Source organism: Gossypium hirsutum, chromosome A05, assembly GCF_007990345.1.
Source record: "Gossypium hirsutum isolate 1008001.06 chromosome A05, Gossypium_hirsutum_v2.1, whole genome shotgun sequence".
In the NCBI taxonomy this organism is placed as follows: Eukaryota; Viridiplantae; Streptophyta; class Magnoliopsida; order Malvales; family Malvaceae; genus Gossypium; species Gossypium hirsutum.
Window position 1 is genome coordinate 34,625,175 of NC_053428.1, and position 18,763 is coordinate 34,643,937.

The following is an 18,763-nucleotide window of genomic DNA, read 5'->3' on the forward strand; positions in this document are numbered from 1 at the left end:
TGTAATTGCTTAAAAATTTCAAGAAACTTATCGAATTGTGCATCAATGCGATCTTTTTTTAATTTTGCTGGATATGGAACCGGTGGTGTATATTCCTCCAGCACTGGTTTTTCATTATTTTCGGGTTTTTCTTCCCTCCTTTCGCTTTCCACGGCTTCTTGTGCTAGCTTCTTTTCAGATTCCACTAACACTTTCCCACTCCTTAGTGTAACTACTTTGACATGCTCTCTTGATTTGGTATTACTAAGTAAATTTCCTAGTGGTCTTTCTGAGATTAGTTTGGAGAGCTGGCTTATCTGAGTTTCGAGCCCTTGGATCGATGCTTGTTGATTCTTAAGTTCTGTCTTGGTATTTTGGAAGCAGGTTTTTGACACTGATATGAATTTTGAGAGCATCTCCTCAAGGCTTGGTTTTTTCTCTTGTTGATAAGGTGGCTGTTGAAAATCCTGAGGATTTTGTTTCTTTTGATTCCCTTGACCACCCCAGGAGAAATTCGGGTGGTTTCTCCAACCTGCATTATAAGTATTACTGTATGGGTTATTTTGAGATCTAAGGTTATTCTTACCCATATAGTTGACTTGTTCCTCTTCGGTTGTAGGATTGAAGGATTGATATTCTGTATGCACACCTCCTCCACTTGAGTCACACCTCATTACTGGATGTACCTGCGTAGAACCAAGTAAACCATCAATCTTTTTTATTGAGAAGTTCTACCTGATTTGATAGCATAGTAACTGAGTTGACGTTATAAACGCCGACTGTTTTCATTGGCTTTGTCCTCATTGCCACTGATAGTTATTCTGTGACATCTTCTCTATAAACTCATAATCATCTTCCGGTGTTTTATTGTTGATGGTTCCGCCAGCAGCTGCGTCAACCATTGTCCGAGTCGAGGGATTCAAACCATTGTGGAATGTTTGTACTTGAAGCCAAAGCGGTAACCTATGGTGAGGGCACCTTCTTAGTAAGTCCTTGTATCTTTCCCATGCATCGTAAAGTGTTTCTAAATCCATCTGCACAAAAGAAAAGATATCATTATGTAATTTAGCCGTTTTAGCCGGCGGAAAGTATTTTAGTAAAAAATTTTCGGTCATTTGTTCCCAAGTAGTAATTGACCCTTGTGGTAACAAGTTCAACCACTGTTTAGCTTTGTTCATCAATGAAAAAGGAAACAACCGAAGACGTATGACATCATCAAAAATGCAATTGATTTTAAATGTATTGCAAAATTCTAGAAAGTTTGCTAAGTGAGAGTTGGGATCTTCATCCTACAAACCATCAAACTGAACAAACTGCTGTATCATTTGAATTATGTTAGGTTTTATTTCAAAAATATTTGCAGCTACAGCAGGTCTAACTATGCTAGATTCAGTTCCTGTTAAAGAAGGTTTAGCATAATCATACATAGTACGTGGAACAGGATTTTGATTAGCCACAATTGCAGGAGGTAGCTGATTGTTTTGGTTTTCAGCCATCTATTCGGTTGGGGGTTGAGTATCGTCTTCTTGCTCGTTCTCCGTGTATCTTAAGCTGCGCCTTATTCCTCTTTGGTTTCTGCGAATTGTACGATTGATTTCTTCGTCAAAAGGTAGTGGTCCTGACGGGTTTCTTCTAATCATAAACTATAAAAACCTACCAAGAAAAAGAAAAAGTAAATTGATAAATAATAATAATTATAAAATTAAATTAAATTGCAAGAAAAATAAATAAATAGCTAAAGAGATAAAAATTTAGTGTTCCTAATATTTCAGTTCCCCGGCAACGGTGCCAAAAACTTGATCGCGAGGTTTCGTGATAGGTTTTAAATATTTATAATTACTCGTTCTTGAACTAACTAATATCGCGATATAGGCAAGTGTACCTATCGAACAGTAGTATAGTTTTAGCAAGACCGGATTGTCGAACCCAAAGGAACTAAAAGTACTAGTAATGACTGTCTTTTTATTATCTATCCTAAGAATAATGGGGTTTTGGTTTAATTGACTAATTATCTAAAATAAGAATGCACAGAGAAAAGAATTGGGGAATTGCTTTTGGGAAAATCGATTGACTTGAGACAATACCTAAGGAAAAATCCACCTAGACTTTACTTGTTATTTTGGCTCCGAACCGGACGATTTATTCATTCAACTTGTTCCGTAGAGATCCCTAAGTTATGTTATTATCCCTATTTAAGACTAATAATTTCTAATCCCTAGATTGAATAACCGAGACTTTTCTCTAATTAACACTCTAGGTTGCATTTACTCGATCTATGGATCCCCTTTTTAGGTTTCACCCTAATTCGACAAAATCTTGTCACCCTATTTCTAGGCGCACAATCAATTTCTCTTAATTATGACAAAAGTACTCTTAGACAGGGTCTATTCCTCCTCTGAATAAGAGCATGTCTTGAATCAGTATCCTGGGATATCAAAAAAAAATTAAGAACACATAATTAAGAACAAGTTAAATATTTATCATACGATTCAGAAAATAATAATAAGATTCATCTTAGGTTTCATTCCCCTTAGGTATTTAGGGGTTTTAGTTCATAACTAAATAAGAAAACATCTCAGAAGAATAAAGAATACAAAACATAAAGAAAACCCAAAACTCCTGAAGGGAAATGGAGGAGAGATCTTCAGTCTTGATGATGAATCCGGCTTCTGAAATGGATCAATCGGCTTCCTTGGAGTAATTCCTTACCCCCTATTCTCCGTCTTCCATTTTTCTCCTCTTCTAGGGTGTATTTATAGGCTTTGGAATGCCTAGAAGCCCCCAAAAATGGCCTTTTTCAAATTGGGCTTAACTTGGGCTCAGCAGAGACACACCCGTGCGCCACGGCCAGGTGATGTGATTGCTAGGCCGTGTTTGATCCGTTAAATTGCACACAGCCGTGTGGGTCAATGGACAGGCCGTGTGAATCGTGAAAGCCTTGGTCGACACCCTCGAAAGACACGGGCATGTGAGCTACTTGTGTGGCAAGGCTTAGGCCGTGTCATCTTCTAAATTTGGTCCATTTTGTCTCTTTTTGGCTCGTTTTTGGCTCCTTTCTCTCTTCTATGCTCTCCTAAGTGTAAAACATGAAATTAAAGCATTAAGAGCATCGAATTCACCAATTCTAATGAGAAATCATCCATAAAATGCATTAAACATGGGGTAAAAATATGCATAATTTACGGTTTATCAAATACTCTGACAGCTTCCGATCCCCGAGCTAGCTTGGCGGAACTACAAGGGATGGAAAGAGAGGGGGTAAGCATTAAAGCTTAGTAAGTCCACATGCAAATAATATGCAATGATATTAAGCAATTAACATGCAAAGACGTAGTAACATATACATAAAGATTATTCATCATTTAAACCTTTTGACTTACTTATCATATGCACATATATACTTTCTCATCACAAATCATCCTTTATCAAGGCATTATTCATGGATTTAGCGTACATACCTGTACTCATTGTAGTATATCATATAATCATACCTCTTTAACATGCCCTCCTTGGGACTTTTATCACATTCATTGCATTACCTGTTGAACACTCGGAATACTATTGGATACGCGAAAAACTTGCACATAAGTGCCACATATACATACGTAGCCAAAGCTACCTCATAAAATGTAACGCTCGTAAAGGAGCTACTCAGAGCTTTCTCATATAAGCTATTGATCAAGGTTTAACTACACAGGCTGCTCACACAAGTTGTTAGGTATTCGACCAACTCAAGGATTACTTAGCCACTAGTAGGACAAACAAGACCATTGCCCGAAACCCAATTACATGTAACGCATCCATTATGAACTCGGACCAACTCAACGAGTTCGGATGCCTCATATATATCACGAACCCAGACCAACTCAATGAGTTTAGATTTCTAAATTCCTAGTGACATGTCACTTGTATCCTGAACTATTCCTAAGGTTCAAACGGGATTTTTCTCACATGTACATAACATCTCCACCGCACTTGCTTGTAATTTCGTGGATAACGACCAATATCATTCATACTTACACAGTTATCATTAGGCATAGCATACACAATATTGATAAAACATTTATCACATTATATCAATACATCAAAATGTAATACATTGTCACATTATTTACATATGTACTTACCTCAGTACAAAATGATGGTAATCGAGCCTAATCGTCGTATACTTATTCTTTCCTCAATCAAGACCTAGTTCACATTTTTCTTGATCTATAATGCCAAATTTAACTTTTTTTTATCAATCACATTATTCAAATCAATCCACAATTCATGCTTTCGTAAAATTACCTTTTTACCCCTAACTTTTCACTTATTTACAATTTAGTCCCTAGGCTCGTAAAATGAAATGCATGCATTTTCTTGGTTACCCAAGCCTAGTCAAACCTATACCATGCTTATATCATCCCACATTTTCCTTTATTTTACATTTTTACTACCCACTTTTACACTTTTACAAATAGGTCCCCCTTTTAGGTGTTTTCACTAAAAATCACCTAGTAAAAGATGTTTATCATGCATCAAACATCATATTCCCCCATTAATCATCAAAATACATGCATATTACACATGGGTCAAATTTCATACATGAACCCTAGCTCAAAATATAGTTAGAAATGGGTAGATCATGCTTCAAAGACTTCAAAAATATAAAGAACATTAAAAACGGGGCTAGAGAGCACTTACAATCAAGCTTGGAAATGTTGAACAAAACCTTAGCTATGACTATTGAGAAATTTGGCTAGCACTTGGAGAAGATGAGCACATTTTTGCTTTGATTTTCCCTTTTTATTCTTTTAATTACCAATTGACCAAAATGCCGTTAGGGTCTTTATTTCAAATTTTTCCTATGCATGCCCATTTTTGTCCAAAATTATAGAAATTGGTCAAATTGCTAATTAGGACCTCCTAATTTATAATCTAAAGCAATTTCATGCTAAAAGCTTCTAGAATACAAGTTTTCCATCTTATTCAATTTGGTCCCTAAAATTTAATTAGACATTTTATGCATAGAATTTCTTCATGAAACTTTCACATGAGCATGCATTCATATCATAGACCTCATAAGAATCATATAATAATTATTTCTATATCAGATTTGTGGTCTCAAAACCACTGTTCCGACTAGGCCCTAATTTTGGATGTTACATCTACTCTCTTACGATGACTTCGAAACTTTGTTCCTGAATCTCCACTCTCATAATTTCTTCGATTACATCTTCTTCATATCCACAAACATTGAACCCCAATTTCTTTCCTATTGCCCACGTGTTATTTGCTTCCCTAAGAATCACTCTCATTTTGTTGCTTATATCCGAATCTGAAAGGGATAAATTTACAATCCTCACATCTTTCTTATGAAACTCCCTTCTTTTTTCCTTATGCAGGGCTCCGTCCCTCTTCTTTCTCTTCTTAGATGTTAAAATGTTTCTTTGAATTTCATACATAGACCGAATCATCTAATTCAAACCTTTCTTCTTCTTTTTTTCATGCGAAGAAGCACCCAGTTTAATTCTTCTACTAATTCTAGATTTGATTCCAAAAAGTCACCTCTATCTTTATCATTTTCCTGACACCTATTGTTTCCTTCCACATGACTTATGTTTTCATCTGAGTTAGAAATTCTTACTTTCCTACAGCCCATACCTAAGCTCGATCCATTATCAATACCCCCATCTTTTGAAACTTTTAAAGGATCCTCTATCACATCCAAGCCCATATCCCTTACATCCTTCAAAGCCCTTTCCTTACCTTTATCCGCTTCATCTGCTACTCCCATTTTAATTCCATTAGAAACATACTCTGTCTCTGCCTCTTCATTTTCCATCTCCAGCATACTCTGACATCCATAATTATTATTCCTATTTTAAATAATGATATCCATTAATGCTCCTAACTTGACGCTTTCTTTTCCCTCTAAAGGGATCTCCAGCCTTAATCTTCTTCATTATTCTTCCACCTAGCCTTACAGTTTAAGCTGTCATCTTTTAACTCTGACAGTCCCTTTTCCCTTACTCTGATTGGGAAGATATCCTCACCAACTTCCATGCTAACTAATTCATCAACCATATTCGATTGAGTAATAGATATCAGGAGCTCAATTTTTTCAAAATTATGGACTTTAGTTAGATTTTCACCTACCAACACCAACTTCCCCCATAACCCAGCAACTCATTTAAAAGTTTCATAGTTCCAACAATGTAATGGAACTCTTGATACTTCGATCCAAGTCACCCTCTCATTTATCTTCAATTTCTCTAACCATGGATCTATTTTGATGAAAAAATCTTTCAAATAGGACCACTCAGTTTACCTTAAAAGATCCATCAGTTCTTCATCCGAAATTTCGACCAAAAAATATCTTCCTTGAATCCTTCTTACAATTATTTCCCCAAGACCAATTTTTTCTATTCGACCATTAAGGCCTTTTGAATCACATACCGAAATTGATTCGCACACCAGACATTTCTGTAGATTCCATAATAGTTCGTCTTCAACATGACCTTGCATAATTCTTTTGTCAGGTTTCATAACTTTTTGAACCTTTCTTCACTCTTTACTTCTTGAGATATTTCTACATTCTGTTCCTAATCCTTTTGATCTGAAGCATTCCTCCAAAACTTTCTTTTTCCATTATATCTAGCCATTTTCACCCCGATTCTCTTCCCTAATAAAAAGAAACGATTTAACCTCAATATCGCCCTTTGCGCATCCTTTTCATTAGTGAATCTCACAAACCCAAACATTTTACCATTTCTACACCTTTTAGATGGGATGAAAGCATCAACAACATCTCCATGGTAACCAAATAAAGCCCACAAGCCTTTCCAATGCATAGATGTCGGAAAGTTTTATGTTTTGATATGATGTTGAAGAAAGAGATTGAAAAAATGAATCAAGTGATGAGGAAAAAGAAAGAGCAAGTGATTTAAATTTGGAAAAGGTAAGTACCCATGAATTCTGTTGTTATTTAAGGATTAAAAATGTAAACTTAGCGAAGTTTTGTGGTAAAATTAGTAAAATAAAGTGTAAAACAATTTAATATATGAATAAAGATAAAAGTTCAATTAATGTGTTATGAGATGATGAAATATGCATAAAGTATTGTAAAAGTGAAATTGTGGAAAAAAATATGGAATTTTTATGATAGCAATGACTAAACTGTTAAACTTCAGAAAATATATGGATGAAATAATAGAAGTGAAACACATAAAAAATTGATATGTGAAACAAAATATTGCCCTGTTTGAGAAAGTATTAAAAATTTTAATCAATTAAAAATTAATATTTTCAGCATCTTAATTTTTTTAAAACATTTGATAACCCACAATGAAATTAACTAGATCAAATTTTTTTTCCACAAAAAAGAGTGGAAAATGATAAGTAGGCAGGGACCTACTTATTGTTTAATAGAGAATAAATCAATTGTTTTTTTTATTTTATTCTATTTCATTTAAGGTTATATTATTCTTTACAAAACAACTAATTATAATCGATTTTTAATTTTAAGTAATACACCAAACATATTTTATAAACTAAATTCAACATTTAATTTTTTAGTTTATCATAGCATTAATGTTTTATGTTAAGTTCTGGTAGTAGTATATCAACTCTCAATTCAAGACAAATTACCTTAACATGGAATAATGTTTTACTAAAAGGAAAATCGTTGATTGAACTTACTCTAGCAACAATTCCAGTGGCAATAAAAGGAGCTTCAAATTTGATCGAACTCTTTACTGCTATTCATCTCATTGCAAGTTTACCGCTATTCAAATTTTATGCATTGTTTTTCTAATTTGGAAATGTCAAAATCAATGAATTGATATACAATTTTAGTTGAAATTTTATGAATTGTTTTAAAAGAATTTGGAATAGCAGTATCTATAAATAATCATTTTTCTATATTTAATCATGAATTATTAAAATAAATATTTATTTATAATTTTGTAATTACATTTCAATTTGAAAAAAAAAATTTAACTTGGATCGGGTTTGGAAAAAATTTCAAGCACAGATTTTAGACTTGATAAAGCTTGGACAAAAAAAATATCTAGAATCCCTTATCTAGATTCAAACTGAACCCAATTCGGCTCAATCCATGAATACCTCTATGCATAATGTTTTAAGATCAAAATCATTATGATCAAATTTTAGATCCATAAAAACATGAACACCTCTATTGCCTCGTGGTCTGGAAAACATGGCCATAAAAACAACGTACTAACCTCTAAAGAATGTTAGATCCAATCGGTTAGAGTATCCTATACCATTGAATTTCGAGTTTCCAACCAAGTGGCTGGCTCTTTATTCTGTCTCGATTATGGATTGAATATATACGGATTATCATCCTCCTATTTTCACCTTTTCTTCTATGACTTCCTTTTTGTCTTTTCATGTTCCACAGGTGTTTTGCTTAGAGTAAAAAGAAAATTGAAGGAATAAAAAAATTAAAAATATATATTTTTTGTGTACTTGATAAGAAGGATGAAAACGACATAAAACTTTTAAAAAATGTATAATTTAAATTAATATTTTTGCAATTCTCATTTTCTCTCTTCTTATCATTCCAATTTGAAAGAATAAATAAATAATTAACACAAATCCCAGAAGCCTTTACATGTTGAGAGTTTTCTACAACCATATGATAAACAAGAGAAGTCACTTCGAAAATTCTATTTTAAAGAGAAGTGACATTTACCTCGTTCATTCGTATCGGTTTATCATGTTTGAATCCGAATTATTGCAAATTAGTAGTCATGATCGAAATCAACTTTCTTATCTCATGAGGAGTTTTATTCACTATGGCACATCTGTTGACAACATCCATCATATTTCTTTCTATAGGTAGGAGTCCTTCATAAAAATATTGGATGAGTAATTGTTTCGAAATTCTATGTTGTGAGCAACTAGTACATAGTTGCTTAAATCTCTCCCAATACTCGTGAAGAGTCTCCATGTCGTTTTGCTTGATGTCGCATTTTTTTTCATAATAGAAGTAGCACGTGAAGAAAAAAAATATTTAAACAATCTTACCATGTCAATCCATGTGGTTATAGATTCAGGAGCTAGATAAAATAGCTAGGGGTGAATAAAATTCGATTCGATTCGAAAAAATTGAAAAAAATTCAAACTTCGAGTTAAACGAATCGAGTTATTCGAGTCAACTTGAATATTTTTTTTTGAATTTCAAGTACGAATCGAGTTGAGTTTTTGAATTCGAACAACTCGAATAATTCGAATATCAAACTATAATATTTTATATTTTTACCCCAAACTCCCAAACCTTTTTACTTTTCCCTCAAAACTTTTACTCCTTCCCACTTTCCCCCCAAAACTTTTACTCTCCTCCCATCCCAACCCCTCATCTACTCAAAATTCATTTCCCACTAAAATTTTACTCTCCCATTTACTTTTCCTCAAAATTTTACTCCCAAAAACCCTCAAAACTTTTTTCCCCCAAATTTTTTACTCCCTCTCACTTTACCTCTAAAAACTTTTACTCTATTCCCATCCCACCTCCCATCTACCCCAAACCCATCCCCCCCTCCAATTTTTTTTAATATTTTCCCTCTAAAATTTTACTCTCCCCTATTTATTTTCCCTCAAACTTTTACTCCCCAAACTTTTTATTTTCCCCCTAAACTTTTACTTCTCACCCTTTACTCCCAAATAAAAAATCAAACTTATCCAAAAAAAAATCTCTAAACATAAATAGTAATAATTATTAAATTAAATTTCACATTTTATATTATTTATATTATTGAATTGTTTAGTCATATTGAATATTTATATTAAAATTGAGTTATTAATGATGCCATAAATTATTCGTGTTAAAATTTTATATTGATATCAATTTCTCATTTTATTTTTAAAATAATTTTATTAAAAAATCACATTTTTACATTTAAGATATATTTTTTAATTCCAAAATACATAGTGACAAGAATCTGAAGATATTTGAAACAACTAAGCAAGCAAAGAAGCTAACCCGTATATAAAAGATTAATAAATAAATTATAAGGTGATGAAAGTTAATAAAAAATTTGACTATGGTGGACCTCTCTATAGTAATGAGAATGAATGTAATGCTTTCGCATCACTTGCTTCAACTCGTCCTATGTTTCAATTACCATTTCATAATTTCTTTGATGATTAATTCCAAGTTGAATCCACCAACTCAACCCAAAATTTGAAAATCCAAGGGTCGCCAATGAGACTTTTTCCTTTTTCCAACATTTATAGTAACAAAACATAAGTTCAATTTTTGAGTCTCACTCACAATATGCTTCGGGATCATACCTCCCTCAGAATGGTGGAATGTTGAACTTTGATTTAGCTAAAAAAATGTTGCCCACGGTCATTATTAACCAAAGTCTCATCATTTGCACGAGAGACCCATCAAACATTATTTGCACGAAGACGAGGTTGATCAACCTTATCTCCTCAATTACAATTCTGACGCTCAATTTTGGTACTTAGACATTTCAAAATTCTGCTGATTGTGTCTAGAATAGTGTCAAGTTTCTAATCTGGAGCATTTCGAACCTCTTGATCCCTTTGCAACTTCCCAATTATAGTATCGTGAATCATTATGAAAGCCTGAAAAGAACATAACACTCAAGAAAAGAAAAACTAAGCAAACCTCACTGTTATACACTCGCAATAAATAAATAAAAAAACTCTAAGAGACAAAGAAAAGAAATTAAGATTTTCTCGCTTGTAACTTGTAAAGAGTAATCAACCTCAATAATATTCAAAAAGATGTAGGATCACTCTCTAACAAAGTCGACCTAAGGCTCTAAGAAGCCAAAGAAAAACTCGACTCCAAAGGAAGTATGTCTCGCGGAGAAAGGAGAGGCAACTCTCTTCGTACCTATTAACACAAAAAATGAAAATGTATTAGAATGCGTAATAGAATAAGAAAAGTTAAAACAAAAGAAACCCTAATGTTAGAATCAAAGAGTATAAACTAGCCAACCGAAAACCCAAAACAATGGAAAACAAATTGAATTTTTTGCGTTTGAGGTGTTCCCAATTTTCAAAAATCATGAAATTTAAACTGGAGCCTTCTCAAATAATGTAGATTTGATCTAAAAAATTTCAGCACAAAATTCAACGACTCCTTGAAAAAAATCAAGAAGAAAACTACTTTTAAAAATCACAAGAAAGAAATCTTGCATAAGAAACAAATTCTCTAAGTTAAAAAATTTATTAATGAAAATAATTGTTTGATTTGTGTAAAATGAAAAGGCCTATATATAGACTAGCTAAATAAATCTAAATAAAACTCTTAAATATACTAGTTAATAATAATTAATTAAAAATTTGGAATAATAAAATAATATAATAATAAGAGATGATAAATACAATATTTGGTTCACATATAATACAAATTAAGCCCAAAACCTAAATTCAATATTGGATGAGTAATTGTTTCGAAATTCTATGTTGTGAGTAACTAGCACATAGTTGCTTAAATCTCTCCCAATACTCGTGAAGAGACTCCATGTCGTTTTGCTTGATGTCACATTTTTTTTTCTTAATAGAAGTAGCACGTGAAGAAAAAAAATATTTAAACAATCTTCCATGTCAATCCATGTCGTTATAGATTCAAGAGCTAGATAAAATAGTTAGGGGTGAGTAAAATTCGATTCGATTCGAAAAAACTGAAAAAAAAAATCGAACTTCGAGTTAAACAAATCGAGTTATTCGAGTCAACTTGAAATTTTTTTTTTTTGAATTTCAAGTTCGAATCGAGTTGAGTTTTTGAATTCGAACAACTCGAATAATTCGAATATCAAACTATAATATTTTACATTTTTACCCCAAACTCCCAAACCTTTTTACTTTTCCCTCAAAACTTTTACTCCTTCCCACTTTCCCCCCAAAACTTTCAATCCCCTATCAAAATTCATTTCCCACCAAAATTTTACTCTCCCATTTGCTTTTCCTCACAATTTTACTCCTAAAAACCCTCAAAACTTTTACTCTCCTCCCCTCCCCTCCCATCCCAATCCCCTATCAAAATTCATTTCCCACCAAAATTTTACTCTCCCATTTGCTTTTCCTCACAATTTTACTCCTAAAAACCCTCAAAACTTTTTTCCCCCAAAATTTTTACTCCCTCTCACTTTCCCCCTAAAAACTTTTACTCCATTCCCTTCCCACCTCCCATCTACCCCAAACCCATCCCCCCCCCCAATTTTTTAATATTTTCCCTCTAAAACCTCTAAAATGTTACTCTCCCCTATTTACTTTCCCTCAAACTTTTACTCCCAAAATTTTTATTTTCCCCCTAAACTTTTACTTCTCACCCTTTACTCCCAAATAAAAAATTAAAATTATTCAAAAAAAATCCCTAAACATAAATAGTAATAATTATTAAATTAAATTTCACATTTTATATTATTTATATTATTGAATTGTTTAGTCATATTGAATATTTATATTAAAACTGAATTATTAATGATGCCATAAAATATTCGTGTTAAAATTTTATATTGGTATCAATTTCTCATTTTATTTTTAAAATAACTTTTATTAAAAAATCACATTTTTACATTTAAGATATATTTTTAATTCCAAAATACATAGTGACAAGAACCTGAAGATATTTGAAACAACTAAGCAAGCAAAGAAGCTAACCCGTATATAAAAGATTAATAAATAAATTATGAGGTGATGAAAGTTAATAAAAAAGTTTACTACGTTGGACAAATTTTATTACGGTGAGTGACAGTGGTTATAAGGACCCAAAATTATTTTTCAAAATTTAACTCGAACAAATATATTCGATTCGATTCGAATTCCATCTCACTCGACTTGATTCGAGAAAATTTTAAATCAAATTAGGATGATAAAATATGATTCCTCAACTCGTTTAACTCGAAATTTTTTCATTCGATTCGATTTGATCGAATGCTCACCCCTAAAAATAGCCAATCCTTCACCTTGTCGGCTAGTGAAACGGAGAATGCTCTTAGTTTGATTTGCTCTTACCGAAAAGTGAAAATATAAAATAAAGTTTTAATATCAAAATTTGATATTTCGTGTTAAACTTTATTTCGTATTAAACTTTTGTTTGAATTTCTTTTAATATCAAATTACTTTTTATAACTTATCGTATTTTATTTCCTATTTAATTATTTTTAAATTATGTACGTGCAATTTAGCATGTATAATATTAACGATATTACTAGATTTAGATTTTAATTGTTCTTTTAACATTGAATTTTCTTTTTTTTTAACTATTTTTTAAAAATAACCAAATATTTGGAATTAAATCAAATGAGATTTCAGTTCAATTGGCAAAAGCAAAGGCCTTGGGTCTTGAGTCAAATGTTCTTAATCTTCAATTAAGATTAATTGAATTAAAACTTCAAACATAGTAGTCTCTTCATCTTCTCGCACATTTGCTCTTTGCATAAGTATCTCCATTTCCTTAAAGTTCTCATCAATAGATCCATTACCTTTAATAAGGCATCGAAATTTTGTTTTGACCTCTCTATAGTAATGAGAATGAATGTAATGCTTTCGCACCACTTGCTTCAACTCGTCCTATGTTTCAATTACCATTTCGTAATTTCTTTGACAATTAATTCCAAGTTGAATCCACCAACTCAACCCAAAATTTGAAAATCCAAGGGTTTGCAGTAAGACTTTTTCCTCTTTCCAACATTTATAGTAATAAAACATAAGTTCAATTTTTGAGTCTCACTCACAATATGCTTCGGGATCATACCTCCCTCAGAATGGTGGAATGTTGAACTTTGATTTAGCTAAAAAATGTTGCCCACGGTCGTTATTGACCAAAGTCTCATCATTTGCACAAGAGACACATCGAGCATTATTTGCACGAAGACGAGGTTGATCAACCTTATCTCCTCAATTACAATTCTGACGCTCAATTTTGGTACTTAAACATTTTAAAATTTTGCTGATTGTGTCTAGAATAGTGTCACGTTTCTAATCTTGAGCATTTCAAACCTCTTGATCCCTTTGCAACTTCCCAATCATAGTATCGTGAATCATTATGAAAGCTCGAAAAGAACACAAAACTCAAGAAAAGAAAAACTAAGCAAACCTCACTGTTATACACTCGCAATAAATAAAAAACTCTAAGAGACAAAGAAAAGAAATTAAGATTTTCTCGCTTGTAACTTTTAAAGAGTAATCAAACTCAATAATATTCAAAAAGATGTAGGATCACTCTCTAACAAAGTCGACCTAAGGCTCTAAGAAGCCAAAGAAAAACTCGACTCCAAAGGAAGTATGTCTCGCGGAGAAAGGAGAGGCAACTCTCTTCGTAGCTATTAACACAAGAAATGAAAATGTATTAGAATGCGTAATAGAATAAGGAAAGTTAAAACAAAAGAAACCCTAATGTTAGAATCAAAGAGAATAAACTACCCAACCGAAAACCTGAAACAATGGAAAACAAATTGAATTTTTTGCGTTTGAGGTGTTCCCAATTTTCAAAAATCACGAAATTTAAACTGGAGTCTTCTCAAATAATGTAGATTTGATCTAAAAAATTTCAGCACAAAATTCAACCCACAATATTTTTTTTATTTTTTTGTATTTTTTTATTTTTGCACTTCTTTTATCACTTTTTTTTGTGGGAAATATTTTATATATTCTAAGAGAGTGCCAAGAATCAGTATATAAACTTTCATATCGTTTGGAAAGCGTTTACGCACTGAAAAATGTTTTTTCTGAAAAATTTCTAGGTAAAATGAAAAAAAAAAACTGTTTTGAGATTGTTTGTTGGAAATCAGTTTTTAAGATCACAAAAAACACCTAAAACAGCCAAATCTGATACCAAATGATAAGGATTGAAGCGGAGGAATGTTCAAATTCAAGTTGTTTGACTTAAGAAGGAAAGATTTGGATGTGACCTGAAATGAAAAAACCAAACAAATTTAGAAAATAACAAAAGAAATAAGAAGAATAAAAAAATAAAAAAAAGGGATACCTATTCAAAATAATAACTAAATACCGAAAAGATAGATTAAAGCAAAGTGGAAGATGAAACGATAAACTAATGGATATGATGGATAGAAGGATAAATGTCTAATTGAACCATTTGAGATATAAATCCCAATAAACTCAGTTAATGGCTCTAATCAACCACCAATAAATAATCTTTTGCAAATTGTAGGGTGAAGAATGAATTCCCATGACTCCTTGAAGAAAATCAAGAAGAAAACTACTTTTAAAAATCACAAGAAAGAAATCTTGCATAAGAAACAAATTCTCTAAGTTAAAAAATTTATTAATAAAAATAATTGTTTGATTTGTGTAAAATGCAAAGGCCTATATATAGACTAGCTAAATAAATCTAAACAAAACTCTTAAATATACTAGTTAATAATTATTAATTAAAAATTCAGAATAATATAATAATATAATAATAAGAGCTGATAAATACAATTTTTGGTTCACATATAATAAAAATTAAGCCCAAAACCTGAACTCGATATGATTTAAACTTGAGTTAAAAGCCCGAAACTCGTAATTCCTATCATAATCTCGACCAAAAATTCTGCTCGTGTAGTCTTCACTAAAACGATCATAACTTGAGCTCTTGAATTCAAAATCAAGTGATTTAAAGTGTGTTTTGAAGCTAAGAGATAGATCTTTGAATACTATGCGGACATCTCAACCCAAAAATGTCTAGATCCCATTCAAAAAGTTGTAGCGAGACTGTTGATTTCCCAAACTTGAAAATTGACAGCTTTGGTAAATGAAATTTAATAAATTTCATCCCATCCGTACATGTATCAAAAATAAATAAAATTGTTTCATTTTTTTTAATGTATCATATTAATTCCTTATCGATCTAAACATCTCTTTTGTGGTGACATCCACTTTAAACTTCATAATTCCAAAATAAGGTGAGTAAATAAGAGATTTGCCTTCCAATTATATATCCTAACTAAATGAATATATGCCTATTAATTTCCTTTTTGTTTTTCTTAGAAAAAAAAAAGGAATATGCAAGTACCTTCATTCTTCATCATCTTCATTGTTATCATCATGTGCTTGATTTTGCCATTTACCTGGCTAATTGGAATGTATACATGTGTGTATATATATACATGCTAATTGTCACCATCTTTTAAAGCATATATTCACCTACTTGATCAATTATAGAGGAATATATGTTTGTTAGCATCCTTGCAAATTCAGACTAATTTATTAAAGTGACATATTTAATAAATACGAGATTTATTTTACACTTACATTCATAATGTAAATGAAAAAAAATTAAAAAATATATGTAGCGGGCCAAATTTGCCCGGCCCGTTACAAACAAAAAAATAATAAATAACAAAGTCAAATAAAATATAAAATCCAGACCTTGTAATAGTCCAAAGTCCAAAACTATTACAATAGCCCAAATAAACCCAGACCCGATACCCATTACAAGCCCAAACCCAAATTAAATATAACCCAAATCAAAGCAAGCCCAATAAGCCCATCTCCTTAATAGCTTTCAGAAAACCCTAGGGCAAAGGGCTCCTTTGCACCGCAACCAGACAGCAGTCCCAGCCTCCATGCGCCTTCAGTATCGTACGCGCCAGCTACCTCCGTACGCCGGCGCATAGCCTCTGTACGCGCTCCATGCTCACCGTGCCTGCACACCAAACGCAAGAAGACAACAGACGCGAGAAAATAGTAGAAAAATTGTATTTTTTTATTATTTCTTCTCTCGGCTATAAAGCCTAAAGAGAATCACCTGTATTTTTTTTACGCACAAAAAAAACGCAATAGAAAGCAATCAATTAAAAAAATAAAGCAAGGTGATTTTCGATTCAAAGATCTCTAAACGCTTTATTTTCTTTAGTTTTATTCTGCCGGATTTTTTATTCTGATATTCGAAAGAAATAAGAAAAAGGAGAGGGCTTACCTTCGCGTACGAGCCATCGGAGTCTTCATCTCCTTCGTTGATATCGAAGTTGAAGATAGGATTTTGAAGGCAATAAGACGCCCTTGCGCGCCTTCACCCACTGATACGGTGGTGGAATGGTGGTTGAACGGCAGACCGAATGAGAGTGGGGGGGGAGATCTTAAGCCTGTTTGTTTTCTTTTCAAATGGCCAAGTATCAGCTTAGGGTTTCCTTAAATTTTGGTTTTTATAAATGAAGGAAACGACGTCGTTTTAGCCCAATTCCTATGGCTTCAAAACGGCGCCGTTTAGACCACGCCCAATTGGATCCGACCTGAATACCCTCAGGACCCGCGTGTTTTTATGGTTAAGGGTTATTTTCGTGTTTAGTCCTCCCTTTTTGCGCGGTCGTTCAATCGCATATTATTTTGTTTTATTTTTTTTAAAATTTGGCCTGGTAATTTACGCGTGTTCGCACTTTGATCCATGCCTCAGCGCTGCTTTTTGGGGTCTGGATTATTTCCAGATTTGGTCCCTGCGCCTTCGCACACGTTGCACGCTGGTCCCTTTTTATTTCAATAGTTCATTTCACTTATAATTTGGCCCTTCCATTTTTATTCTATTTTAATTGAGTTTCCTTTTGATTTATTTTATGGTTCATTATTATTTTTTCAGATACATTCAACATCCTTAATCCTTGTTTACTTGTTTTTTATGTTTTAAGTTACTTTAACGATTTTATTTTGTTTTTTAAAATCACCATTGTAATGTTTTTTTATACTATCATACATATATATGTATACATACTTTATAATAAAGTTAGTTTTATTTCATGCATACTATTAATCTCATATTATTTTATACATATAATTCCTTTTAAATTTATTTTTATATTTTATTATATGATCCTACATAATATATCTTTTAAATTATTATCATGTAAGTATATATATTTATTGGTGCCTATGTTTAATCTATATAAATTTCCAAATCTATGTACTTTAAACATATAGTTTTCTTTATATATATAAGCGTGTTCTTAAATCTATTATATAATTTATAATAAAATTAATTTAATCTTATATATATTATCATTTCTATGTTATTTTTGCATGTAATTGCTTTTAAATTTATATATATATATCTCTCTGTGTGTGTGTGTATGTATGCTTTTAACCCATTATGTATATAGTATATTTTCTAAAATTCTGTTTTATCATGCATCTTGGTCACTCATTCATGTTTATATATTATTAAATTCTCCTTTATCGTATGTACTTTTTAAAATGTTTTGACACCTTGTACATTATTTGATGTTAAAGTATTTATTTTATAACACGTATTTTAATAATTAAGTATATATCTCTAGGTTGTTTTTGCAAATACTTTAAATTCATCAATTCATGTATTATGTGTATTATGTGTTCATCAATTCATCATTATCTTAAGATTGTCTTATATCACTTTAACTTCTAATTGCTATTTTGTTGCATCGATTGTTTTATATTATGCCATGTATATTATCGTTGCATATTATTTATTCATTTTATTGATATATCAACTATTCTCCATCCATGTTGAGAAGTTCGATTATATTTGACTTATGTCGAAACCATTTTTAAATTGAGTTTTGGAAAATGAAAATCGACTTTAAGAAAAACGAAAACGGGAGTCGCCACCAGCCTTTTTAGGTGTGATTGGATCACCGATAAATCATTTTGTTTAAAATCATTAGTTTTGGTCTACGAAATCAAGAAAATGGGTTCGGGAGTCGGTTACGAACGAGGAAGGATTAGCACCCTCGTAACGCCCAAAAATTGGTACCTAATTGATTATTATCAAGTGTCTTTAAGGTCGGAAATTTGAAAGTTTTAAGATACAATCCTTTTT

General features: G+C 32.0%; 1 long non-coding RNA gene and 1 other non-coding gene across 2 annotated transcripts; one reads left to right on the forward strand and one right to left on the reverse strand.

Moving 5' to 3' along the window:
• Positions 1–939: 939 nt before the first annotated feature.
• Positions 940–1,046, forward strand: LOC121230090 (small nucleolar RNA R71). Its single transcript, XR_005928042.1, has one exon. It is a non-coding gene; the product is annotated as a small nucleolar RNA R71 (small nucleolar RNA).
• Positions 1,047–16,195: 15,149 nt separating this feature from the next.
• LOC121229076 (uncharacterized) lies at positions 16,196–17,239 on the reverse strand. Its single transcript, XR_005926552.1, has 2 exons — positions 16,895–17,239; positions 16,196–16,621 (listed from the first exon to the last, which is right to left on the reverse strand). It is a non-coding gene; the product is annotated as an uncharacterized lncRNA (long non-coding RNA).
• Positions 17,240–18,763: the final 1,524 nt, after the last annotated feature.